Source organism: Scylla paramamosain, chromosome 1 (genome assembly GCF_035594125.1).
Source record: "Scylla paramamosain isolate STU-SP2022 chromosome 1, ASM3559412v1, whole genome shotgun sequence".
Classification (NCBI taxonomy): domain Eukaryota; kingdom Metazoa; phylum Arthropoda; class Malacostraca; order Decapoda; family Portunidae; genus Scylla; species Scylla paramamosain.
Window position 1 is genome coordinate 30931021 of NC_087151.1, and position 12500 is coordinate 30943520.

At 45.7% G+C, this 12500-nt stretch overlaps 1 protein-coding gene and 1 long non-coding RNA gene across 2 annotated transcripts in view; one reads left to right on the forward strand and one right to left on the reverse strand.

The window, feature by feature from the left end:
* The window catches only part of LOC135103570 (uncharacterized), a 21941-nt gene extending 13141 nt beyond the window's left edge, over nt 1–8800 (reverse strand). The window contains exons 1-2 of the long non-coding RNA XR_010270116.1: nt 8245–8800; nt 7199–7276 (exon numbers count right to left, since the gene is read on the reverse strand). This is a non-coding gene — a long non-coding RNA (uncharacterized LOC135103570). The remainder of the gene's footprint in view (nt 1–7198; nt 7277–8244) is intronic.
* LOC135103531 (paired mesoderm homeobox protein 2B-like) overlaps nt 1–12500 on the forward strand; it is a 110148-nt gene that overhangs the window by 60686 nt on the left and 36962 nt on the right. The window lies entirely within an intron of this gene.

The window sequence follows — 12500 nt, forward strand, 5'->3', positions numbered from 1 at the left end:
TCTCTCAGCCTCCTCCCTCCATCTCTCTTCCCTCCAGCCCTTCGTCCCTTCGTCTCCCTTTGTCCATCTCCAGAGGACTTTATCTAAAAGAATCTGAACCATTCCACAGATATATAAAGAGTTCTCGACACTACTGCTACCACTAATTTTTCTTCTTAATCTGTGTCGCTCCGTTCTTTGCCTCGTCACGGATTCTGCTGTTGCCACTACTACTACTACTACTACTACTACTACTATCTTTGACTCTCCTCAAGCTTTTCCCCCAGATTTATGTTCCGTCTGCTATGTCTTTCCCCTGTGTTTTGCCTCCTCTTCCTCTTCCTCTTCCTTCTCCTCCTCCTCTTTCGTTTTAAGCCCTTCCCTTCCTCTTCCTCCCTGCACTCAACAAACTGGAGCTTTTACTTCACCAGTATATATATTCGTGTTTTCCTCCTCCTTCACTGCCCACTCATCCTTTCCATCTTCCTTCTCTCCTTTCTTCCTTCCTTCACCACGCCCACTCACTCGGCCTTTCAACGCTTCTCACAGCAAGTTCCCCATAATTTCAGTTCCAGTATTCCTTCTTCAGTGCTTTCCTGTTTTCCTCGCTTTTTTCATCCCCATTTTCCATTCCTCCATTCGTCCTTCTTTCTCTCCTTCTATTGTTGTTTACTTCCTTGTTTCCTTTCATTCATGCCCTCTTTCCCTCCTTCCATCCGTAAATGTCTTCTTCTGTCTTTCCTCACCAACTATCCTTACCCTGTTATCTCTCTTTCCATCTATCCCTCCTTCCTTCCCTCTCCTTTCATCTTTTCATCTCTTTCCTTTCTTTCTCTCCCTTCATCCTTCCCTCCTATTCCTTTCTCCCCTCCAACTCCCTCTCCTTTCACCTATTCCTTCCTTTAATTATCTATTCTCATCACTCCTTCCTTTCCTCCATCCCTCCTTCCATCTCTTCAAATCCTCCTCTCATATATCCCTCCCTCTAATTATCCATTCTTCCATCACTCCCTCCTTCTTTCTCTCCATCTCTCCCTCCATCCCTCCATGCCTCCCTTTCCTTTCCTCCCCCGCACCAACCTCAACCTTCACTCCCCGGTCCGCCCTAAAACTTTTATCCGAAAGAATTTGCTCCATTAAACAGATTTATGATGGCGCGGCGACGCGGCGCGCCAGCTGGTCCCTTCTCCGGTAAATACTCGCCGCCCAATTAATCGACCCGCGCTGAGGATGGGCAGCGTTCGTCTCAATTTGGACAAGTAGACGAGGCTGTGCAGCCGTCCTCGCGTCAGGGAAAATGGGAGGCGAGGAGAAAGGGGAGGGAAGGGAAGGAAGGCAGGGAAAGGAGGCGACGTGAAAGGGAAGGGAAGAGACAGAAGAAAGGGAATGGAGGTGAGGAGAAAGGGAAGTATGTGCATCAAGGATAGACAGAAGAATAGACATACAGATAGATAAACAAAGGGATAGACATACAGAAAGATAGACGGAAAGTTAATGACAACAGCTTACGTACATTTTTATCAACCATGTTAATTATCAAGCTCATGTGTACGATAATAAGTTGTAAAAAATCTTTCAAAACACTAACTGTAGTCCATACGTATACAGGGAACATACACTCTGACCACGGTAGCCTGCGCAGTATTTATCTAAGAGAGCAATGAGTCGTTTTTATGCTGCGTCGCTGAACCACGTCACTATGTACAGTACGATCCAGCAGTACACGCCAACACCAGCGAGAAGTGTTCCTGCTGCCGGGGTTCCTCCTTGTGCCCGCGCCAAGCCAGTGACGTGCCCGAACTAACTGTGGAGAGAGTAACACTGATGCGATTACTGCCCGCTTCTTATTCCCTTTTGTTCACTTTTCTTCCCTTTTCTTTCCCTTATTGTTGTTGTCTAGTGATACTTGTGAATTTTTTATTTTTTTATTTTATCTTTCCATTTTTTATTTATTTTTTTTTATTTATTTCTTACTTTTATCTTTTTTTTTGCATTCCCTCTCTTTGTCATCTCCTTCCTTCTTCCTTATTCTTCTCTTCCCTTTCGTTATTATTACTTTACTCTCTCTCTCTCTCTCTCTCTCTCTCTCTCTCTCTCTCTCTCTCTCTCTCTCTCTCTCTCTCTCCGTTTTTATACATTGATCATCTTCCTTCGTGTGTGTGTGTGTGTGTGTGTGTGTGTGTGTGTGTGTGTTAATGACCCAACCAATCACAGCAGGTGTGGCGCCATTTTGTACCTTAATTGGAGGTAGGGGCAGTCAACGCTCCTCCCTCTCTCTTTCTCTCCATACATAAACCTCCCTACATTCCAATATCCATCTCTAGCCCTCAATCTCTCTTCTTTCTTTCTTTCTTCTTCTTCTTCTTCTTCTTCTTTTTCTTCTCCAAAGCTTCTCTGTTCCTCCGTTTCTTCCTCCATCTCTCCCTCCGCATCTTTATTCTCTTTACTTTTCCGTCTGTTTCTCCTTCTATAGCCCCTTTCTTTCTTTCTTTCTTTCTTTTTTCTTCCTCCATAGCTACCCCCTCAATCTCTCCCGTTTTCCTCCTTTTTCAAGTACAGAGACGCTAATACAAGTCATATTACAAATCAAAGCCTGTAAAGAGATAGGCGAGTTTGTAGTTCCTGTATTCTGTAATCCACTATAAGCGTGTTTCAATATTTTTTTCCTGCATAACTACCATTTGTTCATCAGTCGTTAATTTTTTTTTTTTTCCTTTCCAAAGTACAGATAAGTCAATACAAGTTAAATACAAAGAGTGTAGTTCCTGTATTCTGTAATCTGTTATAATTCTCTTTCAGTAAAACACCTTGAATTAGCACGAACCGATGGCTTTCAAACACGGCTAAAGAATGAATGTATATTTCTAGCGTGACAAAAAGAGTCTCGTCGATTCCTAATCATCCTAATCAATTGTACAAATCAGCCCACTTTGTCTTCGCCGAATTAGCAAAACGGTGGAGGTGCAGCGTGTGTGTGTGTGTGTGTGTGTGTGTGTGTGTGTAGGAGTGTCTGTAAATCGCCTTATTCAATCTGTGCCTTATTAGCCTCACAGTAGCTTCATTAATTAGTTTGCTACGATACAAGTGAAGGAAGGCAGAATGTGACTGCCAAGGCTAAGAGCAGGATTGATCTCTTGTACAAAATGACGTTAAGCAGCAGCTCTAGACGCACTCAGAAACAAACCTAATCACACTAGCGGTTTTCTGTCTCAGTTACCACTAAAAAATACAAAACTGCAGCGATACCACCTTATACGAACACACACACACACACACAAAACATAAGAAAACAAAGGAAAATACAAGAAGCCATCAGGTCTACACGTGGGAGTATCTGTATAAGACCTACCAATCTATTTCCCACCAATCATCTCCATCCACACGTACGTATATTTGTCTATCTTTTGAAGTTTAACCCTTTCACTGCTAAACAAATATTTTCTTATATCCATTTACGACTTGTTAGATACTTCTTTTTTCGCTAGTCTGTTATAGTTTTTTTTTCTTTACTTAGAAAACACAAAATTCACCCCTCTACTCTTTTTTTCTTTCTATAACTACACAAATATCATTCACAGAGCGCGTAATGTTAATAAACGAATACCATAAAAGTAAAGGAGTTAAATGATACAACACTAACAACCTGATTACTGAGTCTATTCCATTCACATAACAGTATGATAAAACAGCGTATCATTAACAGTTTAGTTTCGCTTAGGATCATCCGAGACTGCGGGTTCCTAATCTGGTCCTCTTTACCGCTTGTTCTTCTCCTGAGAGCTGACCAGAGCCACGATGGTCTGCGGCGCCCGTCCATTACAGGCACGAGCGACAAAGGGGTTGGGTAAGGGAGGGAGGAAGTGTGCTGGGTAAGGGAGGGAGGCAGGGAACACACACACACACACACACACACACACACACACACACACACACTACTTGGTTTCTTGAGACAGGAATAATTGTTTGTATTTTGGATAAGGAAGGAAAAAAAGAAGAGAATGATATAGCAGTGGTGATGGTGGTAGTAGTAGTAGTAGTAGTAGTAGTAGTAGTAGTAGTAGTAGTAACAACAACAACAACAAAAAGAAAAAGAGAGAGAGAGAGAGAGAGAGAGAGAGAGAGAGAGAGAGAGTCTTATCCTTTTCCTCCTCCTTTTTCCCTCCCCACAAAGCAACCCTCCGTATCAACAACACGTCCTCTGGTAGTGGTGGTGACTGGCAAAGGCAGTGGCAGTAGTAGCGGTGGCGGCGGTGGCGGCGGTGTGGTAAAGGGGCGGGGCGGGACATAGAGTGCGGTAAGCGAGGGCGGCGGACGTTTAAGAGCCGCCTAACAGCGCGGGTAATGTTCCCACGCCAGCATTACCATAGTCATGCTTGTCACCACCAGCCACGTCTTCATTACTAGCCGCTCCCTCTCCCTCGCCCACCCCAACTCCTCTCCCTCCCTTCTCCCACTCTCTCACCCACTCTCCCTCTTTCCAACACGCCCCTGCGCCAACATGGGAACTGATACAAGGAGCAGGAAGGAAGGAAAGAGAGGAGACGGAGTGTGGGGAGAAAGGAGGGAGTGTGGGGGGTTAACACAGTTGTTCGATATTTAGTATTTGTAATGAGTGAGTACTGTAAGGCAAGCACGTCGTAATCGTTCAGGAGAGAAATTTGGTTATTGTTTGTAAAGCCACGTTGAGAAAGAAATAGGCGAAGATAATCCTTGTAACCTATTTTTATTCTTCTTAACACTACGGCGCCAATTTCACTATATTCCAGATCGTCATTAGAGTGTATCATCGAGGTAAGGATGATACTTTTCGTCACCAAGTGGTTATGAATCATCTTCTCACTCATCCAGCACAACAATGTCTTATTTATTATCGTGGCTTAACTGATAAACGAATGAGTTACACACTGAATGATAAACTCACTTTGATCCACTTCAGCTCTCCCAGATTGCCTTGACTAGCATCAATGAATGTCTCGGAAAAGTGTATGTACAGTATTTTACATTATGGATGGTGAGTGGGGAGTGGTGACTGGCAAGATGTAGAGAGAGTGGCTGGTTGACAAGAAATACTACCGTGTTCATGGCTCTCTTTACTTTCTCACTCCTCATAAGTAAAAATTGACATCATCCACATCCTATCACGTCTCTCTTCCCTCCCCGCCAAGCCTCCGGAGGGGTCGCACCATAACCACACGTAATACCCTCCCGGCAATATCAATACGTTTTCCTCCTAAGACTGCCTACATTACTGTGAATCTTACAGTCTGGGCGCTTCTTACTTAAGTTTCGTTACTCTACGCTATAAGAAATCTGGATAATGTTGATGTAAGAAGTGATTACGTAGCTTTTGTTTCTTTGTTTCTTTCTTTTTTTATATTAGGAGGCATGGATAAAGATAATAAATGAGAAACAGAGAAAAAAAAAAGGATTTCATGATGTCTCTCAAAAAGTAACTCTGGGAGAAGATTGGGAAGATTGGGTATAAATTTGTGGAGTTAGTGACTTCACAGTGAATGACGCAGAACTCTAGGTAAATAATACATTGTTCCCTGCATGCCAGTCTTCCTTAGCTCAACATCTCACAACACCTCGCAACACTTCACGATGTCAGGTTGAAGTACACTATTAAGAGAAACGCCTCCAAGTCCCAAGCCGTTTTCTTTATAGGCGGTACTTGGTTCTGGGAGTAACTATCATAAACACCCGGAATCTTGGCCGTACAGCCTCGCCTCGGAGTGAGAGGAGAGAAGTCAAAAGAACTGACAGACATAGGAGGTCACGCGGCACTATCACCAGTATTCTGAAGCCACGACTATTCTCCAAGGTCACAGAGATGATTAGCCGGATTTTCAAGAGCGTTTCTCCTGTTCATAATGTAGAAAAGTTGTTAATCCGTCACCAGAACGATAAAAACGCCCTGAAAAACCCGTGTATCTTCAACTGGAGCCATTTGAATGTACAGTAGGGAAGGTGCGGCGCAGAAATGTTTCAGAATATGGTCCTATATTAACCCTTACACCGCTACACTTTTCTTCCCATGGTCACTTACACTGCAGCATTTCAGGCACATATTTTCTACACTACATAATTGTTTAACCGAGAGAGGACAAAACTAACCTACCATTCTCCCCTTTCTTATTCTTCTGTCTATGCAAGCCATTTTTTTACACAGATCTGAATGTAAACGAGGGATAACCATAGCAGTTACGAGGTTGTGAGAAGTGTACGTCAAAATAAAAATAACAATGTAGTATGCAAGGGTGATTAAGAAACGGCATATGTAGTTTCAGCATTAACTAAACAATGTTAACGAAGTGGCTAATTCACGTGGAGGACGTAGCCTGCTTTCGGAGTCACTTCGCACACGCTTCCCTTCCATGTCTTTTTCTCGCCCTTACCCCTCACCGCCCTTGTCAAGTGGCCTGGAAAGTAGTAATGGCAGTCACGGATCAAACCCTGGAAATATGAAAGGAGCAACGAGAATTTCCCATCGTTAACTTGTACTAACCAACGCTTGCATACTACTACTACTACTACTACTACTACTACTAACACTACTACTAGCACAGTCATGATCCTCGGTACTGGCCCTGCTGCATTCAAAGTTATAGTGGCATTTAGCACGCGCGCCTCTCCCCTGCTCGCCTTCCCTTATTGCCCTCCTTCCCCCACAGCAACCACTACCTCCTCCTCCTCCTCCTTCCTCCCCAATGATACACTTGTTAACACTTCATGGCCCTTCGTCGCGGCCATTCTCCTCGGATACGGTGAGTTTGATGCCGACAATGTATGTGTGTGTAAGAGTACAAGTCCTGTGCTACTTAATGTTACTCTGTTACTCGCTTCGTGTTCCTTTGCCGCCACCTCGAGTAAGTCGCCGCGCAGAGGTTAGGCTGAACGCAAAAAGAAAAGTGGTGGTATTCTAAAGGACTCGCATTATCAACTTTAGTAACGAGCAAATTTAAATAAAAGTAGAAAGGGCATGTTGGCTGGATGGTGGTGCTCAAATAGAAGTTCATAACAAGCGTGTGACGTGGCGAGGGAGGGAGGGAGGCAGGCAAGGAGATGGCGTGGAAGGAAATGCGCGGAGGAAGGGAACCAAAGGGCGTGGGAAGAGCCATCCTCGCACACTCTCCCGCACGCCCTCGCGACACGACCCGCCGTCACCACACAATGACAAACAAGCATAAAATAAATGCAGATGTAGTTTAACACTCACTGGGCCTTGTGCAGGGCGGCGGCGGCGGCGGCGGCGGCGTCGGCGAGCAGCGCGGGCCTCTGTCTCCTCCAAAGTTTCCTGCAAGGAATATTATTTAAAGCATGATTCCAGCAGAGAAAGTGAACCTATGAGAGCCCTCACCCTTCTCCCTCCCCGCTGCGCCGCCGGCAGCCCCGCAGAGCGCCAGGCACCGCACACTTCTGCCACTACTGTGGGGTTTGGGCTTTGTGTAATATATATATATATATATATATATATATATATATATATATATATATATATATATATATATATATATATATATATATATATATATTGTGCATGTGTGTAGGTAAAGAACACACTTCATTATCAATTCTTAACAAAACAAACAAACAATTTTTAAGCAGCGCGGCAGCACCGTGGCCACGGAGCTGCAGGATGACCACCGCACCAGCGGGACAAACAAAACCCCACAAGTTCCTAGTCATCCTTGAATTCCCAAAGTCTGCCCATAGCGGGCCAGATTTCCTCCATCACACAACCAAAGCCTTCAGCCTTTAATGTCATCATCGAAATTCACCAACAACTTCCTCATAAAACGCAGCAGTACCTCCACGCCCGCCGCCGCCGCCGCCGCCGCCGCCATCCATATTAACTTTCATGACACTCGCTTAACGACGCCCAGGACGAATTACCTCGAGGCGTCGTTAATTACTGGCCCAGCTGGAGGAGCGGGGGTGGGGGGCGTTAATTGGAGGATTATGCTAAGAGAGGGAGTCGCCTCTCATATTGTGGCGGCCATGAATATGCAAAGTTGAATCTTGCTCCTTCTCCCGGTCCCTGGGAGGAGAGGGACGGGCGGTGGTGACGGCTCGATGGCGGTGCGGCTCGCCAGGCTGAGGCTAATGTGGCACGGGGGGGAAGGAGGGAAGGTAATGGTGTCGTGACGGTCTGGGCCGTGTTATGATTCACGGCGGCGTCACAATAAAGGAAGGCGGCACCTGACACGGTCACCTGCTAACTATCAGCAATGTTCTGTTTAGGAGCAGCGGTTCTCCACTCACCTCGACACAGGTGCACATGCGGCGCCCTCACCGGCACTGCACGGCCTTGGGAGTCCTTGAATTGTCCATTAAGAAGCGCAATGAAGCGAGGAGCGGAAGCAGCGGCCAAACACCGGCACCCCGTCAAGACATAACACACACAGTGAGTGGCGGCCGCTGCGGGTCGCCACCTGCTATGCATCAAAGGGCGGGAAGTTTAAGCAAAGAAATCATCATACACTCACCTGACAGTATTTTTTTCATAACTTCCACTGAATACTGAGACTCGTGGAAGATCGCATTTCCTTCACGTTTCCTTCAAGGTAATCAACAGTCAAGACCTCTCAGTGACAATGTGACGAAACTCACCTCCAAGTGAAGGGCGCCCCCACAACTACTGCAGAACCTCGCCATGAACGATGCGTCACCGCCACCCCAACAATCTTACATGGGGGAAGGGAGCTGAGTCTATTGCCGCTGGGAACGACCACCATATTGGAGGAAGCACTTGCCTGGCGGAGGGTCTTCCAGCAGAATTCCCGCGTCCAAACAGTGTTGAGAGCGAGGGTGTTAAAACAATAGCCACAGAGGCAGGAAAACACGCCTAAGGTTTAAACTGGCGCGGCAAGTCGACTCGGAATTAATATGGCAACTTGGCAAGCGTCCACGTCTTCGCCTCGATGTTGCCTCGACTGCACCGCGGCTGTCGATGCACCACTCCTTGTCGGCAGGGTTATCATTATTATTATTATTATTATTATTATTATTATTATTATTATTATTTTCATTATTATTACTATTATTATTATTATTATTATTATTAGTAGTAGTAGTAGTAGTAGTAGTAGTAGTAGTAGTAGTAGTAGCAGTAGGAGTAGTAGTAGTAGTAGTAGTAGTAGTCGTCTTAATGATAGTAACAGTCATGCAGCCATGGTGATGGTAGTAGCAGCAGTAATAGTCGTCGTAATAGAAGTCGTACTAGTAATAGTAGTAGTAGTAGTAGTAGTAGTGGTAGTAGTAGTAGTAGTAGTGGTAGTAGCAGCAGCAGCATCTGCAGTATGATTAGCCTCCTGGTAATGACAAGGCGCCGTCGCCAACCCGTCGAGCGAGGAGCAGCCAGGCGAGGACCGCGACAATCTTTTAAATGGCCGGTGGTGGCGGGAGCAAAACACGGCATTAGTGGGGACTGGAGGGAGGCGAAGTTTTAGGAGCTCAAAATTCTTTAAAAACAAGGTCGGGTCTGGAAAAGCATTACCTCGCAGTCCAGGAGTTCCAATTTGCCTGAAAAGACCAGCCAGACATTTCCAGAATATCGCTGTTTGCCCGGCCAGGCCCAATAGGTGGAAAATCGTAAAATAAATTCTGGGTATTTTTCTCCTGAAGGAAAACAATTTTGTTTGTCCAGCCCAAGTGGTCAGTGGTGGAGTTGCCAGAGGTCGCCAGCCAGCCACATTCCCACCAGAACTCTCTCTCTTTACTCTAACATGTATTTCTTTTTTAGCGGTAGTTTTATTTCCCTGCCCGCCTCGTCCAGTAAGTTGAGGCGATGAGCTGGTGACACCGAGGCGCGGCGGGAGGCAAGGGCTGCGGCCGCCACAGGGTGCAGCGAGGCCCTGGAAGGCAATATTAAGGGGAAATAAATGCCTTATACCGCCGGGCGATGCATGGTTCCCCTCCCTCCTGTCCGTTCCAATTCCCCTGTCCATTCGTCACCCTGGACGGGGGGACCAAGGAAGGCGCCGGACAGCACCACCCCTCCTCCCTCCTCCCTCCTCCTCCTCCTCCTCCTCCTCCTCCTCCTCCTCCTCCCTCACTCACTCCTGCTGCTCTTCCTCTTGTTCATCAATTCCTTTCGCCCTTCCCGAGGTATTACATTATTACTCTTAAATACTAGGGGCGAGCAGCGGTGATGGTGGTGGTGGTGGTGGTGGCCTGCTGGAGGGACTCAGCTTGTCTTACTTATTGACACTTGTATTTTGAGTCTCGTGTCCCCGGTGACTCCACGCCCACCTTCCCTCCATCTCTCTCTCCCTCCTTCCCTCCCTCCCTGTTCTCCTCACCCTCGCCTCGCCCTCGTTCCTCCCTCACTCCAGCCCGACTCTCCTCCATCCTTTGTTTTGCTACACCACCAAAACGCACGCAACGCACGCAGGCATGTCTATAGCCCACCTCTTTCTTCCCTCACTCTTTTTATCTTATCTTCCTTCCTTCTCTCCGCATCTCCTTCTCTCCCTACTCCTTGTCAGCTTCCCTCTCTACCTTTTCCTTTCCTTCTCTTCGTCTCCTTCCTCGCCCTCTTCTCCCCCCGCCCCGTGTCAGTGGTGGGCCTGCCAGGGAGTTATGCAGCCTCTCCAACACTCCACCTCGTTCCTCAGCCGGGCGTTTGTGTCACAGTTTCATGGACCGCAAGAACCTGGTGCGCCTGTTTTTACTTTGCGGCAAGACCAGGATCAAGACTCGGGCTCGTATTCAGAAACGCTTTGCTTTCTCACCACGACTATTTGCAAAGGCCACAGACATGATTAGCCGGATTCTCGACAGTGTTTCTTCTGTTCATGAGGTGGAAATCTTGTTAATCTGTCACTAGAATCATAAATACACCCTTAAAAAAACTGTGTAACCTCGACTTTCATAGACCTCTTTTCAATGTAGTGAAGATGCGGCGCACAAGTGTTTCAGAATATGCTCCTTAGACTGAGGCTAAGACTTACTTATACGAATACCGTCTCTCTCTCTCTCTCTCTCTCTCTCTCTCTCTCTCTCATTCCACTGGTTCAAATATTTAGTACTGATGGATACACACACACACACACACACACACACACACACACATATAGTTATATACAGTAAGTAATTACAGATTATGAGTTTGGACAATTCAAGTCATTAACCGGAGCCATTTTTTTTTCAGTCAATCTAATCCTTTATACAAACACGTCAGGCAGGTTCTTATCCCCGAGGAGTCACGCCACATTAACCATCGAACGTCGTGAACTCCGAGTGAAGCTTCGTAACCTGGTGATCTTGTAATAATCATCTCTTTGGGAGGCAGTGGCTGTTACGAAATAATGCTTGTCCTGGGAGTAACTACAGAAAAATGAGTCTTTAGTTATTCCTATACATAATACTCATACTCGTACAAATAGCGACTCTAAATAATAAATAAATGATAAATAAATAATACTTGTATCGTTCGAGCTTTAAAAGATTAGATAAATTCATGAATGGGGATGATACGTGGAAGCAGAAAGGCATGTTTTATATAAGAACTGCCACTCGCATACCTGGTGACTTCTTGCAGCTTCCTTTGTTTTCTTACGCTCTTATATTCTTCCGTATCATGACCTTGAAGTTATTAGTAGTTTTAGTGGTGGTCAACGTAGGCAAGAGTTCACCCATACCCTTGCTGTTGGTGTGTTGTTGTGGTGTAGGTAAAAATGGTGAGGATAACGTAAAGTACTGCTGGTGATGGGGGGTGGTGATGATATGTTCATACGTGGTGTAAAAAAAAAATATATTCCTCCATTCCACAATTGTTACCGTTATCTTTTTTCTGTCACTTGCAAAATTTGATGTTTACACCATTATCACTTTCATTACATTCATTATAGCATACCATCAACAGTAACAGTTCCTATTACTATTACTACTACTACTACTACTACTACTACTACTACTTTTACTGGAATCCACTCTTTTTTTCGTCTCCTTTCTAAACTCTCTCTCTCTCTCTCTCTCTCTCTCTCTCTCTCTCTCTCTCTCTCTCTCTCTCTCTCTCCCCTCCCTCCCATCCCTTCCCCCCTGTTCTCCACTAATGAAAACACAAATCCTCGGCTCATTATGACGAGAAGAATCTAATACTGCTAATGAATCTAATTTTCCAAAAATCGCCCCGAAATTTTGCACCCTCCACCCTCCCCCTCCTCTTGCCACCTCCCCTCCCTCCCCCTTTCCCCGCCAGCCAGGTTATCAGGCGGGAATTAAAATTTATGCAAATGAAACCCCCAGACGCCCGCCGAGTCTTGAGTAATTCGCCCCTGAAACCTTTATGTTGGAGAGTTGTGGAGTCTTGTCCTCTCTCGTCCCTTTCCTTTCCTTTTCTTTCATTCCTTCCTGCTTCGTCTTCGTTTTCTTCTCTCAGTCTTCTTTTTCTCTGCGGTGTGTGTGTGTGTGTGTGTGTGTGTGTGTGTGTGTGTGTGTGTGTGTAGCTTTGTCCACCTTCTGTCTTCGTCTACTTCGGCGCGTATTTTTTATATGTATTTACTTTTTTTAGGTCA